Genomic DNA, 19591 nt, shown 5'->3' with positions numbered 1-19591 from the left:
CGGGTGTTTGTAATCCCAGCTACTCGGGAGGCTGAGGGATGAGAATCACTTGAACCCAGGAGGCGGAGGTTGCAGTGAGCTGACATCATGCCACTGCACTCTAGCCTTGGTGATAGAGCGAGACTCTGTCTCAAAAAAAGAAAAAGAAAAACAAAAGTGTCAACCTAAATAACAAGGAGAGAGAAGTTCTCCGAAAGAAAAAGGTATTATTTGGGAATAGAGCATTGCAATGGAAATATGCATGCCGTGGTAAACTATGTGCATATTCAGACAAGAAGACACATTGTTTACAGGAAAAAATGAGGAAGAGACGGGGTGCAGTGGCTCACGCCTATAATCCCAGCACTTTGTGAGGCCGAGGTGGGAAGATCACCTGAAGTCAAGAGTTTGAGACCAGCCTAGCTAACATGGTGAAACCTTGTCTCTACTAAAAATTAAAAAAAAATTAGCTGGGTGTGGTGGTGTGCACCTGTAGTCCCAGCTACTTGGGGAGGCTGAGGCAGGAGAATCACTTGAACCCAGGAGGTGGAGGTTGCACTAAGCCAAGATCGTGCCACTGCACTCCAGCCTGGGCGACAGAGGGAGACTCCATCTCAAAAAAAAAAAAAAAAAAAAAAGAGAGAAAGATTACATAATTGTTTTGAAATAATTATCCTTGCTACAAAGATCAATAACAAAGGTTATTGTCTGAGGCTGGACAGGCAATTGCTGAGCAGATGTCCTTGCAGAAGTATTTTTTGTGTAAGGTTGGGATGGCTGTTGCACTAGGTTGTGTTTTTTGCAACATTTGTGATAGTGTTTTATGAGGCATACAAGCATGAGAACCCTTTCTTCAGGACCTTCCCTGACTCATTTATCAGGGTTCGCCTTTTATTGTTGTTTTTTATTTTTTATTGATTCTGACAACTTTACTCTGATTTAAGGTGCAATAAAATGCATATATTTAAAGTGAACAATTTTATGAGTTTTGACACATGTCCACCCATGAATCCACTAATGTAATTAAAATAATGAACATTTCCAGCACACTCAAAAGTTTCCTCATGCTCCCTTATAATCTATTCCTCCCTTCACCCCCATATCCAGGCAACCACTGGTCCACTATCTATTATCATAGATTAGTTGCATTTTCTGGAATTTTATATATGGAATCATATGGCCTGCTCCAATCCTGTATCTTCTCTATACCATCACTGTAGGATAACCCTTTTTCTCTCTCCAGTATTGGCATCCCTGTTTCCTGAATGCTCTGTTTCCTATTCTTTTGTCTGTTTTATTCCATTGTTTTGATCGACCAAATCTTCTCACAATTTTTTGAGAACTTGGATATTTTTATTCTACCTGTATATTTGATAGTTTGATAGGTAGATTGTGTGGCTGGGTATAAAAGTCTAGATTGCAAAAATGTTTCCACAGACTTTTGAAGACATTATTATACCATCTTCAATTTCCCAGTATTGTTAGCACTAAGACTGATTCTGTCCTAGGCTTTGTAACTGTATTTTTCTTTCTTTCTTTGGAAGCATTGCTTTTATTCTTGGTGTTCTGAAATTCCATGTGATGTACTTTGTATGGGCGTTTTCTTGTTTTTTTTTTGTTGTTGTTGTTGTTTTTTTTGAGGCAGAGTCTCGCTCTGTCACCCAGGCTGGAGTGCAGTGGTGCGATCTTGGCTCACTGTAACCTCCACCTCCTGATTCAAGTGATTCTCCTGCCTCAGCTTCCTGAGTAGCTGGGATTACAGGTGTCTGCCACCATGCCCGGCTAATTTTTGTAGTTTTAGTAGAGACGGGGTTTCACCACATTGGCCAGGCTGGTGTTGAACTCCTTACCTCTGGTGATCCACCTGCCTCGGCCTCCCAAAGTGCTGGGATTACAGGTGTGAGCCACCACGCCTGGCCATGTTTTGGTCTTTTTTTTGTGGGCGGACTTCCCTCAAAGCTCTAGTAGTCTTTGGCTGTCTATTCATGACAGCTCCATGTGTACATTCGAAGCTATTCTTCTGGTGAGCATCATGAAGAGTCATAGGTCAGGTCCCCAGATGTTAGATCTGTAGATTTTCTTCCCCCTTGGGTGGATCAGTTTTCTTTCTTTCTTTCTTTATTTTTTTTGAGACGGAGTCTCGCTCTGTCGGCCAGGCTGGAGTGCAGTGGCGTGATCTCGGCTCACTGCAAGCTCCGCCTCCCAGGTTCACGCCATCCTCCTGCCTCAGCCTCCCAAGTAGCTGGGATTACAGGCACTCACCACCACGCCTGGCTAATTTTTTATATTTTTAGTAGAGACGGGGTTTCACCTTGTTAGCCAGGATGGTCTCGATCTCCTGACCTCGTGATCCGCCCGCCTTGGCCTCCCAAAGTGCTGGGATTACAGGCTTGAGTCACCGCACCCGGCCTATGGATCAGTTTTCCCAGAGAGTTTTCCTCCTTTCTCCTGCCTGGGGAAGGTAAAAGCCCTGCAGGGGAAGGATCTGGGAATAGCATCTCAGTACCCAAATGTTCACAAAATTCCCTTTTTTGGAACAATATCTGGTGTCTAGCTATGTTCTGATATTGAGGCTCCAAAGTCTTCCTTTGGAGTTAATAAACTTGCTGTAGTGGTGGAGGTGGTGTAGTTGCGTGGCTGCTTGGGCTGGGAAAGGAGATCTGGGGTTCTTACCTATTCTTTTTAAAGACTATCATCAACACTGCTGCTCAGCCTCCGATTCCTGACCACTCCTGGGTCCCGCAGCACAAACCAGCTTATTTTCCAGGTGGCACGGGCCCCTCCATTTTACATCTTCCAAAATTTAATTGCTGTCTTTTGTCTGATATCATCTTCTCTTCCATTCCTTTTGCCCATAAGCATTTATAAATGTTTGAGATTTCTGGAGGGAACAAATGTAAGCTCCGGCATGAGTTTTCATCAGGAATAATGAAAGTCCCTTTGTACAACATAATATTATGCCACTTGTCCATTTGTACAACTTATATTTCATTTCCAAATTTCCATCATTTAGAAATCTATTTCTGGGCTGGGCGTGGTGACTCACACCTGTAATCCCAGCAGTTTGGAAGGCTAAGGTGGGTGGATCACCTGAGGTCAGGAGTTTGTGACCAGCCTGGCCAACATGGCAAAACCCCATCTCTACTAAAAATACAAAAATTACCCAGGCATGTTGGCAGGCGCCTGTAATCCCAGCTACTTGGGAGGCTGAGGCAGGAGAATTGCTTGAACCTGGGAGGCAGAGGCTGCAGTGAGCTGAGATTGCGCCACTGCACTCCAGCCAGAGACAAAATGAGAACTTGTCTCAAAAAACAAACAAACAAACAAAAACAAACAAAAAACTAAATTTATTTTCTCATTAGACTATAAACGCCTTGAGAAAAGTGGTTGAAATATTTCTATTTCCAGCAGCATCGTGTGCCTAGCATACAACCAGTTCTTCGCGCATGTACCTGAAGGAATGTATTTAATGTACATAGTTCCCCTTCATCCACAGTTTCACCCTCTCAGGTTTCAGTTATCCATGATCAACTGCAGTTTGAAAACATTAAATGGGCCAAGCATGGTGGCTCACGCCTGTAATTCCAGCCCTTTGGAAGGTCAAGGTAAGTGGATCCCTTGAGTCCAAGAGTTCAAGACCGGCCTGGGTAACATGACAAAACCTCATCTCTGCAAAAAATACAAAAATTAGCTCGGCGTGGTGGCGTGCGCTTGTAGTCTCAGCTGTTCGGGAGGCTTAGGTGGGAGGATGGCTTATGCCCAGGAGGTGGAGGCTGCAGTGAGCTCTGATGGTACCACTGCACTCCAGCCTGGGCAATGGAGGGAGACCTTGTCTTAAAGAAAGGAAAAGAAAAGAAAAGAGAAAAGAAATATATATTAAATGTGAAATTCTAGAAATATTCCATGAGTTTTAAGCTGTGCACCATTCTGGGCAGCGTGATGAGATCTCTCGCTGTAAGCTTGATCTCGTCTGCAACGTGAATCCTCCCTTTGTCCAGCGCATCCAGGCTCTACCTGCTGGTTAGTCACTTAGCCATCTTGGTTGTCAGAGCTACTGTCGTGGTATCACCGTGCTTGTGTTCAAGAAACCCTTATAGTACTTAACATTGGCCCCAACTTGCAAGAGTAGTGATGCTGGCACATTATGAGAATAGTCCTATTCATTATTACTTATTGTTCATTTCTTACTGTGCCTAATATATAAATTAAACTTTATCACAGGCATGTAGTCTGTAGGAAAAAACAATGTATATCGGGATGGGTACCATCTGAGGTTTCAGGCATCCGCTGAGGATCTTGGAACATATCCCCTGTGAATAAGAGGGGACTACTGTATGCTAAAACTGGGAGGAGAGAAACAGCTGGAAACAAAAAAATGATGGAAGTGGAGAAGCCAGGAGGTGTTTTCATTCACTGATAGGCAGAGGAACAGAGTTCAGATGTGAGTACCAAGGACCCCCCAGGAGCAGAACATTGCCAAGGAAAGCCCTAAGTCCCTCTTCCTGAACTGGGGTAGATCAGCCTTCTCCTCAGCATCGCTGATCTCGGGAAGCACATGGCTCTGCCATTTGGTAAGCTTCATGTCTTAGTCCGTTTGGGCTGCCATAATCAAAGCCTATAGATTGGGTGGCTTCAACAACAGACGTTTATTTCTCACAGTTCTGGAGGCTGGACAACTTCAAGACCATGGCGCCGGCAGATGTGGTGTCTGGTGAGGGCTGGCTTCTTGGTTTACGTCTATCTTCTCACTGTTTCCTCATATGGCAGAAGGGCTGAGGGGCCTCCCCAGGGCCCCTTTTATTTATTTATTCTTTAATTTTTATTTTTAGTGACTGGGTCTTGCTCTGTCACCCAGGCTGGAGTGCAGTGGCATGATCATAGCTAACTGCAGCCTCCAAATCCTGGGCTCAAGCAATCCTCCCACCTCAGCCTCTCAAGTAGCTGGGACTATAGGCGTGCACTATCATGCCCAGATAATTTTAAAAAATATTTTGTGGCTGGGCGTGGTGGCTCACGCCTGTAATCCCAGCACTTTGGGAGGCCGAGGTGGGCAGAATACATGAGGTGAGGAGTTCGAGACCAGCCTGGCCAACACAGTGAAACCTCACCTCTACTGAAAGTTCAAAAATCAGCCAGCCATGGTGGCGGGCACCTGTAATCCCAGCTACTCGGGAATCTTGAGCCCAGGAATTTGAGACCAGCCTGAGTAACATAGTGAGACCCCATCACTACAAAAAATGTTTAAAAATTAGCCGGGTATGGTGGCACATGCCTGTAGTCCCAGCTACTTGGGAGGCTGAGGTGAGACGATCGCTTGAGTCCAGGAGGTTGAGGCTACAGTGTGCTATGATGGCACTATTGCACTCCAGCCTGGGTGACAAAACAAGACTCTGTCTCAAAAAAAAAACCAAAAACAAACAAAAAACCTTCTGGGTTTTTGTTGGTCAGTTTGTGTTTTGTTTTGTTTTGTTTCAATTTGTTTTTCTGTGAGTATTTTATCTTATGAAAAATATTGAGAGTCCTTGGGGTGGAAAATGGAGGTGTTCTTGTCTAATGGGTATAGGGTTTCAGTTTTGCAAGATGAGAGTTCTGGATATTGATTTCACAACAATGTGAATATACGTAGTGTTACTGAACTGTACACTTAAAAATGGTTAAGATGGTAGTTTTTAATGTGTATTTTATTATGATTAAATATATATATAATATATATTATATACATATTATATATATATTATATGTATATAATATATATTATATATATATTATTATATATTATATATATAATATATATATTATATATAATATATATAATAATATATATATTATATATATAATATATATATTATATATATATTATATATATATTATATATATATGGAGCCTTTACCCCTTGACTTTGGGTGGCTTTTTAATCCAGAGACTTTGCTTCTATTTTTATTGTCATCTGGAAAGCCAAGCTGTAAGCAGAGATGCTACTGGTTAGTAAGAGATAGAAAGTTCTGGAACTCAGCAGAGTCACCATTGCTTAGTTCCATACCTGTTCACAGTACTCATAGCTGGCATTACCAAATGAGTTTTCAACTTTAGAGAAGCACAGCTTTGATTGTATACAGTGGCTGGCCAAGGACTCAGGTCTTCAATGTTAAAGCTGAAAATGCTTCTTGTGAGGCCGGAGACGGTTCCCAATCTCAGCACTATTGACATTTTGGGCTGGATAAGTCCTTGTTGTAGGAACCGATCTATGCATTGAAGGATATTTAGCAGCACGCCTGGCTTCTACTCATTAGATTCTAGTAGCACCAGTCCCCGGTTGTGGCAGCCAAAAAATGTCTCCAGACATTGCCAAAACCCCCTGGGCACACAAAATTGCCCCTGGTTGAGGACCGTTGGTGACGAAGCTGTCGGTCTCAATACACACTTCTCTTCTCCAACACTGGCTTTTCCTACTGCGCCACTGTGAGCAAAGATTTCTAGCTTCTAGAATAAAATGAATTGAAAAGAAAAATATTTAAGCTAACACTTAAAGCAAGCTTGTCCAACCTGCGGCCCGTGGGCTGCATGCAGCCCAGGACGGCTTTGAGTGTGGTCCAACACAAATTTGTAAACTTTCTTAAAACATTATGAGATGTCTTTGCTTTTTTTTTTGACGGAATCTCACTCTGTTGCCCAGGCTGGAGTGCAGTGGCGTGATCTTGGCTCACTGCAATCTCTGCCTCCTGGGTTCAAGTGATGCTCCTGCCTTAGCCTCCTGAATAGCTGGGACTACAGGCAGGTGCCACCACGCCCGGCTAATTTTTGTATTTTTAGTAGAGATGGGGTTTCACCATCTTGGCCAGGCTGGTCTCGAACTCCTGACCTCAGGTAATCTGCCTGCCTCGGCCTCCCAAAGTGCTGGGATTACAGCCGTAAGCCACCGTGCCCGGCCTTTTTTTTTTTTTTTTTTTTTTTTGCTGAAGCTCATCAGCTATTGTTAGTGTTTAGTATATTTTATGTGTGGCCCAAGACAATTGTAACAATGTGGCCCAGGGAAGCCAAAAGACTGGACACCCCTGATTTAAAGAATGTTTACAATGTGCCAGACACTGCACTGTGCTACCTGATGAATGATCTCATTTCATCTTTCCAACAATTATCTGATGTAATTATAGACAGCCTCATTTTACAGTTAAGGAAACTGGGATTTAGAGAAGTTGAATAACAGGGCGAAGTGGCTTATGCCTGTAATCCCAGCACTTTCGGAGGCTGAGGTGGACAGATCGCTCAAGCCCCAGGAGTTTGAGACCAGTCTGGGAAACATGGCAAAACCCCGTCTCTAAAAAAATACAAACTTAGCCAGGTGTGGTGGTGCTTGCGTGTAGTCCCAGCTACTTGGGAGGCTGAGGTGGGAGCTCAGGAGGCGGAGGCTGCAGTAAGCTGAGATTGCCCCACTGCACTCCAGCCTAGGCAGCAGAGTCAGACCGTGTCTCAAAAGAAAAAAAAAAAAAAAGAGAAGTTGAGTACTCGTTCCAGCTCGTGGAGCTAGTAAATAGAAAGACCAGGATTCAGACTCAGGTTTCTATCGTTCAATGACTGTTTTTATGTTTCCTTGGTTTATTTATGTTTTCTCTTTTAGATTAACTTATATGATGATGTTTCAGAGGACTTTTAGCCATAGGTGTGATAACACCAGCTTGATTTTAGAATTCCCTGGGATATGCGGCATGTAGATGTTATCTGTGACCCATGAAGGTAGAAAATGTTTTATCGGCCACTCAACAGCTGTGACTCTTAAGATAAAGTCTCTGTGAGTTAGGAGGTAAGTACATTACTGCCTACATCACTGCCCCTCTGGGAAAAATGTCGGTTAAGGGGCCACAGCACTGGTCCCCTTACCAGTTGTAATAATGCTTGCATGTCCCTTAACCAGCAGAGGGCAGACTTGTGGTCCCAATGAACAGAAGTGTACAAAGAAACTGCACTTGAAGGTTTAGAACAGGAAGGGGGACGTTTCAGGAAAATGGCGCTCCCATCACCTGCTTGTGCAGAAGCAGGGCTGTTTTGTGGACAATGTGTTTGATTCTCTGGTTCTTTTCCTTTTTCTTTTTCCTTTCATTTTTTTTTTGAGACAGAATTTTGCTTTTGTTGCCCAAGCTAGAGTGCAATGCTGCAATCTTGGCTCACTGCAACCTCCGCCTCCCGGGTTCAAGCAATTCTCCAGCCTCGGCCTCCCTAGTAGCTGGGATTACAGGCATGCGTCACCGTGTCTGGCTAATTTTTTTTTGAGACAGACTCTCACACTGTCATCCTGGCTGGAGTGCAATGGTGTGATCTTGGCTCGCTGCAACCTCTGCCTCCCGGGTTCAAGCGATTCTTCTGCCTCAGCCTCTTGAGTAGCTGGGATCACAGGTGCCCGCCACCACGCCCGGCTAATTTTTTGTATTTTTAGTAGAGACGGGGTTTCACTATGTTGGCCAGACTGGTCTTGAACTCCTGACCTTGTGATCCACCCGCTTCGGCCTCCCAAAGTACTGGGATTACAGGCGTGAGCCACCGCACCTGGCCTCTCTGGTTCTTTTCAAAAGTGCACTACCTCCTTCCAGAAGGCTCACAATAAGTGGGCATACCAACTTAGCTCTGTTTTCCCAGTCCTGGTTTATCTTTTTGTATTTTTTTATTTTGAGACAGTGTCTCTGTCACTCTGTCAGGCTGGAGTGCATTGGTGTGATCTTGGCTCACTGCAGCCTCCACCTCCTGGGCTCAAGCAATCCTCCCATCTCAGCCTCCTGAGTAGCTGGGACTACAGGCACATGCCTCCATGCCTGGCTAATTTTTGTATTTTGTGTGGAGACAGTGTCTTGCTATGTTGGCCAGGCTGGTCTCAAACTCCTAGGCTCAAGCCATCCGCCTGCCTTGGCCACCCAAAGTGCTGGGATTACAGGCATGGGCCACCACGCCCGGGCCTAGTCTTGGTTTTTCATTTTGAAGATGATCCTGGGCCTGAAAGTATTCTAGGAGCAAAGCCTGTTTCTGCCACGTGGGACACCATCAAGGACAGGGTTTTCCTCTGCCTCCTCCTTTTTGGTAGGTTCTCAGGGGTTCAGTGCCATGACTGCAAAGTCAGACCATGTGTTCAGGCCCCAGCATGCTACAAGAGGCCCCAGCACGCTACTGGAAACAGGATGCTGGATCTAGAAGGTGATGGATGTATTAACATGAGGAAAGTCACTCAGGTTTTTACTTGATGTAAAAGGAAATTACCAAGAGAATCTGCAACCAAAATCCTGTCCAGACTGAAACTCTGATGAACTTACCCAAATCTTCCCTTTCCCAGGCTTTCCTGGAAGATTCCAGGCTTTCCAGGAAGATTCAACAAAAGCCATGGCTTCTCCGAGTTTGTTGTTTCCTGAAGAAACAAGCTTTCACCTGCCACCTGGCCCTCTGCAGCTCCTCGTAACTACAGACATGGGTGGCAGAGTCATGCCAATCATGATAAGCTGTTCATACAGAGGCTTTTCACTCACTGTCTGTGTTACCAACAGTATCTTAGTAGAGTCAAGAGTTTTGTTTTTATATTTTTTATTTAATTTTAAAATAAAGATGAGGTCTCACTAGGTTGCTGCAGCTGGTCTTGAACTCCTGGCCTTAAGTGATCCTCTCCCACCTCGGGCCTCCCATGTTACTGGGATTACAGGTGTGAGCCACCACACCCAGCCTCAAGCATTTTCTTTCTTTTTTAAAATTTATTTTTATTATTTATTTATTTATTTTTTGAGATGGAGTCTCGCTCTGTGGCCCAGGCTGGAGTGCAATGGCATGATCTTGGCTCACTGCAACCTCTGCCTCCCGGGTTCAAGCAATTCTCCTGCCTCAGTCTCCTGTGTAGCTGGGATTACAGGCACACACCACAACACCCAGATAATTTTTGTATTTTTAATAGAGATGGGGTTTTGTCATGTTGGCCAGGCTGGTTTCTAACTGCTGACCTCAGGTGATCCACCTGCCTTGGCCTCCCGAAGTGCTGGGATTACAGGCTTGAGCCACTGTTCCTGGCCTCTTTTTTTTTTTTTTTTTTTAATTATAGAGACGGGTTCTCCCCATGTTGCCCAGGCTGACCTCGAATTTTTGAGCTCAAGTAATCTACCTGCCCCAGCCTCTATAAATGCTGGGACTATAGGTGTGAGCCATTGTGCCTGGCCTCCTTCAAGCATTTTCAAAATTTCTTCTGAATAGGAGTGGTGGAGGGCAGTACTGGAGCATTTCTTTTCTACCTCGTCTGTCCTCCTCACTCTCAGATATGTCTGATTATATTGAAAGTTTAAGGTTGTTGCTAAGCCTAGTACGGTGGTCATTGGGGAGAATCCCAAGAACGTCACAGGTGCTGTTTCTTCAATGAAGGCAGAGGGGAGTTCTCACTCCAAGCAATGAGCTTACTCTAGAAACAGCCTATCTGTTGGATTCCTGCATTTCATATGAGGTTTGAGTAACTAGTTCCTTGCAAACAATATGAAAAGACAAAAGTTTCAAGGTTTAGAATCACCATGGCAACGCCCCAGATTCCCTGCCGTGCCCAGGTCTTGGAGTGGCAGGAACTGCTCATGCAATTTTTCCGAAATTGGCCAAAGCTTCAAGACCTACGGGGTTTCCCATTTAGTGCTCAGAATGTGATTTTTTTTTTTTTTTTTTTTAGACAGAATCTTGCTCTGTCGCCCAGGCTGGAGTGCAGTGGCATGATCTTGGCTCACTGCAACCTCCGCCCCCTGGGTTCATGCAATTCTCCTGCCTCAGCCTCCTGAGTAGCTGGGACTACAGGTGTGTGCCACCACGCCCGGCTAATTTTTTTTTGTATTTTTAGTAGAGACGGGTTTTCACCATGGTAGCCAGGATGGTCTCGATCTCCTGACCTCATGATCTGCCCACCTTGGCCTCCCAAAATGGAATGTGAATTTTTATAGTTGCCAGGGCAAAGTCTCCTGTTATATGGGTATAGTGGGTTGAATCGTGGCTCCCAAAAGTGATGTCTAAGTCCTAACCCCCAGAACATGAGAAAGGGACCTTATTTCGAGAATGGGTCTTTGCAGATGTAATGAAGGATCTTGAGATCATCCTGGGTTGAGGATGGACTCTAGCTCCACTGACAGGTGTCCTTATGAGAAAAAGGTAGATGGAGATTTGAGATACAGACACAGGGGAGACGGCCATGAGAAGACAGAGGCAGAGATTGGAGTGAAGCAACAACAGGCCAACAAGTCATCGATACCAGAAGAAGCAAGGAAGGAGTCTGTCCTAGAGTATTCAAAGGGAGCGTGGATCTGCTGACACCCAGATTTTGGACTTCTGACCTCCAGAGCTGTAAGAAAATAAATTTCTATTGTTTTAAGCTACCAAGTTTATTACAGCAGGCTCAGGAAATATACTCTAGGTGACTTCTGCTCCTCCACCCCATGCCTCTGCATGCTTGGGTTACAACAGAGAGTGCTTTCCCCTTGGTTGAACAACACTTTTTTTCTTGAGAAAAGAAAAGAAAACACAAGGGTAAAGCAGTTTTTGGAAGGGTTACTCAGCCAGCTAGATCGTCAGAATCAACAGCCCTCTGAGTGGGCTGTGCCTGGGCCACAAACATCCATCCTAGGGCATCCCGAGAGAGTCATTCTCCCTAACAATAGCTCTGGGCATGGCTCTGTATTCGTCTGTTCTTGCATTGCTGTAAAGAACTACCTGGGACTGTGTCATTTATAAAGAAAAGAGGTTAAATTGGCTCACGGTTCCACAGGCTGTACAGGAAGCATGGTTGGGAGGCCTCAGGAAACTTACAATCATGGTGGAAGGCAGAGGGGAAGCAGACACGTCCCATGTGACTGGAGCAGGAGGAAAAGAGAGCGAAGGGGGAGGTGCTGCACAAGTTCAAACAACCAGATCTCACGAGAACTCACTCACTATCACGAGAACAGCAAGGGGGAAGTTTGCCCCCATGATCCAATCACCTCCCGCCAGGCCCCTCTTCCAACATTGGGGATTATAATTTGACATGAGATTTGGGCGGGGCCACAAATCCAAACCACATCAGGCTCCACATTTTGTTTGGTTTTTTTTTTCCCTGTCCTTCCCTCTACCTGAAGCTCATTTGAAAGCTAGTTTCCATTGCTGCTATTCCTTCCTTACTTTGGTCAGAATCCTCTTTTTGTGGTATCATAAATGGTTTCCATGGAAACAAAAGGTTGGGATAGAACAGTGCCAATGTGCATGTAAACTTCAGAATTAAACAAGGGCTGTTGTTTTTGCCTGTCATGGAGTTCCGTTCATTTTGAACATGTCACCAGGGACTTTGGAATGTGTATCCATAACTCCCTGATTTTCAACCACATTCCAGCCTGCCTGACTCATGAAGCGTGGAGCGACCCAGGAACATCCCAGCTCCTCATGTCCCACATTCTTCAGGCTTTCTCTTAGTTTTGGCATGTGCATGTAAATGTCAACAGGTGAGGTGAGATTTGCTGTAAAGAAGCAGATGGTCCCACAGGGTAGGCTGTGGGAGAGATGGAAATTCTAGCAGGAGATATCACAGCCAAAGACTAGCAATCTAGGCTTATCGTTTGTTTAGTGCGTCAGAACCAGTGAGTCGAGGAGGAAAGGAGACCCAAGGCTATGCAGTTGCCCTCACAACCGGGAGTTTACATTTGCTTCCTGCCAGAACCAAGGACATAGTGACCGATGTGCACAGACTTCTCCAAGGTTGTTTAGTCATTGGCAAAAACAGGCCTTCACCCATCCTTGAACTGAGTCCAAGTAACTGAGATGTGCCCCTAGTGGAGAAGCCCAGGTGGAGGTTCTGAGTCCCTGAAGTTCTGCATCTTTACTTTACAAGAGATGCTGCCTGGGAGTTCTTACTTCAGAGTAAGAGGGGTGGCCATGTTATCACCCAGACTAGAACACTTTTCAGAGTGTGAAGAGCCACTATTAATTATAGGGCAATGGCTAGAATCTGGTCTGTCCCTGGAGAAGAGGGACATCTGACAACCCTATCTTTATTTTATTTTTTTTAGATGGAGTCTCGCTCTGTCACACAGGCTGGAGCACAGTGGCGTGATCTTGGCTCACTGCAGCCCCTGTCTCCTGGGTTGAACTGATTCTCCTGGCTCAGCCTCTCAAGTAGCTGGGACTACAGGCGCCCGCCACCAGGCCTGGCTAATATTTGTATTTTTGTAGAGACGGGGGTTTCACCATGTTAGCCAGGCTGGTCTTGAACTCCTGACCTCAGGGGATCTACCTGCCTAGGCCCTTCAAAGTGCTGGGATTACAGGCGTGAGCCATCATGTCCAGCTGGCTGTAACCCTATCTTTAGGCCAACTTGTACCCGGCTCCACTATGGAACTCAGTGTCGAAGTGCCCTGGCTTCCTGCCCTGGTTCTGGAGATGGGTGGTGACAATGGCTGCACAACAATGTGAATGTACTAATGGTCACAGAACTGTGCCCTTCACAGTGGCTAAAATAGTACATTTTACGTTATGTCTATTTTACCCCAATGAAAACAAATAGCGAACGTTCTGATATTCCCTCCAAACCTGCTGCTTCTGCTGACTCCTCGTCTCAATTAATCGTGGCTCTGTCTTCCGTTTGCTGAAGCCAAAGACCTCCCCGCTCTCTCAGAGCCCACGTCTGGCACATCAGCGAATCTCGTTGGCACTGCCATCAAACACATCCATCTAGGATCTCCCCGCACCTCGCGCCACCCACCGCGCTAGTCCGTGGATCCCTGTTTCTCTCGTGGATGTAGTAATGGTCACATAGCTGGACTTCTGCCCTGGCACTTCTTCAGCCCCTTGTTAGAGGAATCCTGCTAAATGTTGGATGATTTACCCCCCACCTCCCACAACCCCTGTCACACACACATAGGAGCTCCACTGGCTCCTCATAACTCTAGGGTGCCAGCCTGTCTCTGCCATGACGAAAGCCCCCCGTCATCTGTCTCCTGCCCCTCCCTCGCTGACTCTATCTGCCACCCTTTCCCTATTGTCCACGCTGCCCCAGCCCCACAGGCCTCCTCCTGTTCCTCAGACTCCCCAGGGTTGCTCCTGCCTCAGGGCCTTTGCCCTGGCTATTCCCTCCCGCTACAACACTCTTCCTGAATCTGCATGATTCGATGCCCACTCCCCCATTCTCAGCCTGTCCCCATATCTCAGTGAGCCCTGCCTGGGCCACTCTGGAAAATCTCAGCATCCCAGGCTGGGCGTGGTGGCTCATGCCTGTAATCCCAGCACTTTGGGAGGCCAAGGCAGGCAGATTGCTTGAGCTCAGGAGTTTGAGACCAGCCTGGCCAACGTGGCGAAACCCCGTCTCTCCTAAAAATACAAAAGTTAGCCGGGTGTGGTGGTGTGCACCTGTAATCACAGCTACTTGGGAGGCTGAGGCAGAAGAATCGCTTGAACCTGGGAGGCAGAGGTTGCAGTGAGCCGAGATCGTGCCACTGCACTCCAGCCTGGGCGACAGAGCGAGACACCATCTAACACACACAAAAAAAGCTCAGTATCATCCTCCCAGCACTTCTTGTCCTCCTTGCTTCCCTTATTTATTTTTTTTTTCACATTCACACATATGACGATCCAGCATTCTACATATTTTATTTATCTTATTTATTTTCAGTCTTCTCCACTCAAATGTATGATATTTAAGGCAGGGGTTTTAAAATGTCTTGTTCTCGGCCAGGCATGGTGGCTCACACGTGTAATCCTAGCACTTTGGGAGGCTGAGGCAGGTGGATCACCTGAGGTCAGGAGTTCAAGACTAGCCTGGTCAACATGGCGAAACCCGTCTCTACTAAAAATACGAAATTAGCCAGGCGTGGTGGCGGGCGCCAGTAATCCCAGCTACTCAGGAGGCTGAAGCAGGAGAATCGCTTGAACCTCAGAGGCAGAGCTTGCAGTGAGCCGAGATCACACCACTACACTCCAGCCTGGATGACAGAGTGAGACTCCGTCTCAAAAAAAAAAAAAATAAATAAATAAAAATAAAATGTCTTGTTCTCTTTTTTCCTCCAGTGCCCAGATCAGCGCCTGATGTATACTTGGCACACAATAACTACTCTTGAAATTCATGAAGGAATCTGGACATTTAGGGGGTTCCTCAGAATCCGCCGCTTTTAGGGAAGATTCTCTGCCTGATGTGTGAGCACTCTAACCTCTTCATCTGTGTTCAGTCCCCTTGCAATGCTTCTCTAAGGTCGGCCTACATTTCACTTAATTCAGTGGCTGTCCACTGGGGGCGCTCTTCCCCTTGCAGGGGACATTTGGCAATAAATGAATAAATGGGGACATTTTTGGTTCTTACAAGGGAGGGGAGAGGTGCTACTGGCATCTAGCGGGTAGAGGCCTGAGATCCTGCTATTAATAAATACCCTATGGCATGCTCTGGAAAGCTTCCCATAACAAAAAATTATCTGGACAGATGTCAACTGTGCCGAGGCTGAGAACCCCTGATCTACGCTGATCATATTAGGAATGATCTAGTCTGCATTTAATAAGAGGGAAGTCTTTTGGGGGCTGTTATGGGTTGAACTGGGTCCCCCCAGTTCATATGTTGAAGGCAAGTCCTATGCCCAGGACCTCAGAATGTGCCTGTATTTGGAGATAGGGCCTTTGAAGTAATTTAATTGAAATCATTAGGCTGGGCACGGTGGCTCATGCCTGTAGTCCCAGCTACTCAGGAGGCTGAGGCAGGAGAATCACTTAAACCTGGGAGGTAGAGGTTTCAGTGAGCCAAGATTGCACCACTGCACTCCAGCCTGGGTGACAAGAATGAAACGTTGTCTCAAAAGAAAAAAAAAAAGAAAAAGAAATCATTAGGGTGGGTCCTAATCCAATATGACTGGTGTCTTTTTTTTCTTTCTTTCTTTTTTTTTTTTTTTTTTTTGAGATAGAGTCTCGCTCTGTGGCCAGGCTGGAGTGCAGTGGTATGATCTCGGCTCACTGCAACCTCTGCCTCCTGGGTTCAAGCATTTCTCCTGCCTCAGCCTCCCAAGCAGCTGGGACTACAGGCACCCATCACCACACCTGGCTAATTTCTGTATTTTTAGTAGAGATGGGGTTTCACCATGTTGGCCAGGATGGTCTCGATCTCTTGACCTCGTGATGCTCCCGCCTTGGCCTCCCAAAGTGCTGCGATTACAGGTGTGAGCCGCCATGCCTGGCCTTGGTGTCCTTTTAAAGAGAGGAAATTCGGACACAGGTGCACACAGAGGGAAGATGATGTGAAGACACAGGGAGGAGACGGCCATCTTTTGGGCATGATGATGCGTCTGCAAGTCGAGGGATGTCGAGGCAACCTCTGCAAGCTGCAAAGACAAGGAAGGATCCTCCCTTACAGTCACCAGGGAAAGCATGGCCTTGGGGATGCCTGGGTTTGGATTTCAAGCCTCCAGAACTACGAGAGAATATATATATATATGTCAGTCTCTGTCACCCAGGCTGGAGTACAGTGGCATGATCCTGGCTCATTGCAGCCTTGACCTCCTGGGCTCAAGCAATGCTCCCACCTCAGCCTCCCAAGTAGCAGGGACTACAGGCACATACTGCTATGCCTGTAATTTTTTTGTGTGTGTATTTTTTTAAATATTTCTCTTGGAGATGGGGGTTTCACTATGTTGCCCAGACTCAAACTCCTAGCCTCAAGTGATCCTCCCGCCTTGGCCTCCCAAAGTGCCGGGATTACAGGCATGAACCACTGTGCCCCACTGAGATTTCTGTTGTTTTAAGCCACCCAGACTTTGGTACTTGGTTAGGGCAGCTGGAGCAAACTAATGCCAGGGCAGAGCCAGTGCTAAATCCAAACTTGATACTAATGGGCTCTATACCCTGTGATGATTAAGGTGTCTTGGATAAAGAAAGGGTCTTACCAGGACAGTGGTTAGATACTCCCGTGGCAGGAGAGGCCAGAATGTGTAGTCTGTTGGCCATCATGAGGCTCATGACCTGGAACTGGCCAAGAACACTTGTATAATAAATGTTCAAAGCCACCAGTCATCAAAGCCTTTCATGGGTAAATGACCCCAGCACAAAGTGTTTTTTGCTAATGTTAACTTTGGTCCTATTTCAGATCAATAAAGGCAAAAACCAGGAGATCCCATAAATCCCGCTGAGCCTGTCATAGCTATCAAATTATACCCAGATAAAGCTTCTGGTGGCTAATGACATGGCCATCACCCAGCGTGGACGTGGGCAGGAGGGGCTCTCCGGGAGCATCTGGTCTGCTGTGGAGACACTTGTCATCTGGAGGCTCTGTGGCTCTAATGGAGGGTGATGCTTTGAATGCGATTATCTCCCCCATAAAAAAATAAATAAATAATAAGGATAATTTAAAAATAAACAAAGATCTGGATTTGCAGGCTACTTACTGTCCCAGGACCAAGATTAATGGCCAGTGGCAAGTTTTCGTGAAGATCTTCTGTAGCCCGATTAGCCGTGCTGGGAGTCCAGAGAGATAATGTCTTTTCACATATAAAAGATCCTATTGATTTCCTGTTAGTATCATCCTGAAAATGTGCAGTGTATATCTATGAAGCAGAGACAATCTTCCATCACTTGTTTTATGGGAAGAGAATGGTTATTGTATCTCTTCCCATAAAATATAATCTCTTTTTCTCTTCCAAAAATCTACTCGTCCCTCTGGGAATTTCCACTTGTAATCTGTGGAAGTGAATTGATTTTTTTATTTTGTTTTATTTTTTGCATGTGCCGGTATTTTTATATTTGGCTTCTCTACATTTTCTCATTGTTCTCTGGAGTCTGGCTTTTCTAGATTGTTATTTGAGGTTGTCTAAAAATAAGTAAAAAAAAAAAAAAAATCAGTCCCATTGAAACACGCACGGCCATGTACCCGACAGCGGGTGTCAGGTTCCTGTGACTGCTCCCACTGCGGCGCCCCACCTTTCTCCCCCGTCGGGGGCTGGCGTTTGTAAGTTCCTCGGAGGGCTTCAGAGGCAGTAAGAGGTTGCCTGGTGGGTTCCAATAGAATGCCGATGCAAAATACCAAGTCACTGAATGAAGGAAGTGCTCTTCCTGCTGACTGGGGTTCTCAGCGTTATGTCTGGGCATTTCTTCAGGATCAATTAAGACGCAAGGGCAGAGTCCTGCATATTTAAATAGTGTGCCCTGAGTAGCGGCTTCCTAAGCTAATGAGTTTGGCTGAGAAGACCCCAGCAATGCAGTCCTGTCCAGACCTTAAATAGAGAGCTTTGCAAACTGGAGCTCCAGCTATGAAGCCAGTCCTTGTGGTTCTGCCTGCACCTCTTTATTAAGGTAGCTCCCCCTTAATTCTCCTACCTACGACCGCCCCATGCTTTGAGGTCCAACCCCTCTACAAGCCTCTTCCACACTTTCTGCCCGCCGCCGATTTCTTTCCCTTCCCTGAGCTCCTGTGGTAGTTAGGGATTGCACCATCCTGGCCAGCATTTAATTACAACCACCTTTTATTGCTCTCCGCTTATTGCACCTGTGCTATTTTACAGCGCTACGTGCTGCATCTTCCAGATTCACCTTGTTTTCACTCCTTCCGCTTCCACACTATGCCTGGGGCCTATCAAATTTATTTTGCATGATTAACAGATGATTTTTAAATATATATATAATAGTTATATTGTATAGCATAAATATATATTATAAATTATAACATAAGTATATTATATTAACATATATAGTATATATTATAACATGAATATATAAGGTAAATGTAAATCTTGATGCTATGGTTCCCCAAATTCATATGAATTCATATGAATTGTAACCCCTAGTACCTCAGATTGTGACTCTATTTGGAGATAGGGTCTTTCAAGAGGTAATTAAGTTAAAAGGAGGTCATTAGGGTAGGCTGTAATCTCACATGACTGCTGTTTTCACAAGAAGAGATTAGGGCCGGGCAAGGTGGTTCACGCCTGTAATCCCAGCATTTGGGAGGCTGAGGCGGGAGGATAACCTGAGGCCAGGAGTTCAAGAACATCCTGGCCAACGTGAAGAAACCCCATCTGTACTAAAAATACAAAAATTAGCTGGGTGTGGTGGTGTGAGTCTGTAGTCCCAGCTGCTCGGGAGGCTGAGGCAGGGGAATCACTGCAACCCAGAGGTGGAGGTTGAAATGAGCTGAGATCACACCACCGCACTCCAGCCTGGCGGACAGAGTGAGACCCTGTCTCAAAATAGCAACAACAAAAAACAAAAACCAAAAACAATAAAAAGGGGTTCTGTGGGGTAGCAATGAGGCTGGAGAACACTGAAGTTCTATCCCAGATGTAATGACAACAAAAAGTTCAAAAAAGTCACACAAAGCTAATGGTCCTTGCTCAGGAAACACTTAAGCCAACAGAACCCATAACGCTTTTATCTAGACTTCCTAGAACTGTACTCATTGCTAGGGATAAACTCAATTATCAAAACTCATTGACTCTGAAATGTAACTTGCATATACTGCTGCCCATTCCAATTCATCAGATAGGCAGCTGTTCCACGGTTAACGTAATCACTCCTTGCCACGTTATTAAACTGTTTTCTAAGTATGAAAGGATGACAGTGTGGGTTCTCTGATGCAAATGTGGACATTTGCCAGGTCACATCTGGCCAGGGGTTTGTCACACCATGACTTCATGAA

General features: G+C 45.7%; 1 long non-coding RNA gene across 1 annotated transcript; it reads left to right on the top strand.

Moving 5' to 3' along the window:
• Positions 1–12229: 12229 nt before the first annotated feature.
• LOC100939863 (uncharacterized) lies at positions 12230–17340 on the top strand. Its single transcript, XR_008527327.1, has 3 exons — positions 12230–12437; positions 14995–15175; positions 17048–17340. It is a non-coding gene; the product is annotated as an uncharacterized LOC100939863 (long non-coding RNA).
• Positions 17341–19591: the final 2251 nt, after the last annotated feature.

This window comes from Pongo abelii, chromosome 1 (genome assembly GCF_028885655.2).
Source record: "Pongo abelii isolate AG06213 chromosome 1, NHGRI_mPonAbe1-v2.0_pri, whole genome shotgun sequence".
In the NCBI taxonomy this organism is placed as follows: Eukaryota; Metazoa; Chordata; class Mammalia; order Primates; family Hominidae; genus Pongo; species Pongo abelii.
Note: the sequence above shows the minus strand (reverse complement) of the source record. Positions and strands in the feature narration are given on the sequence as shown.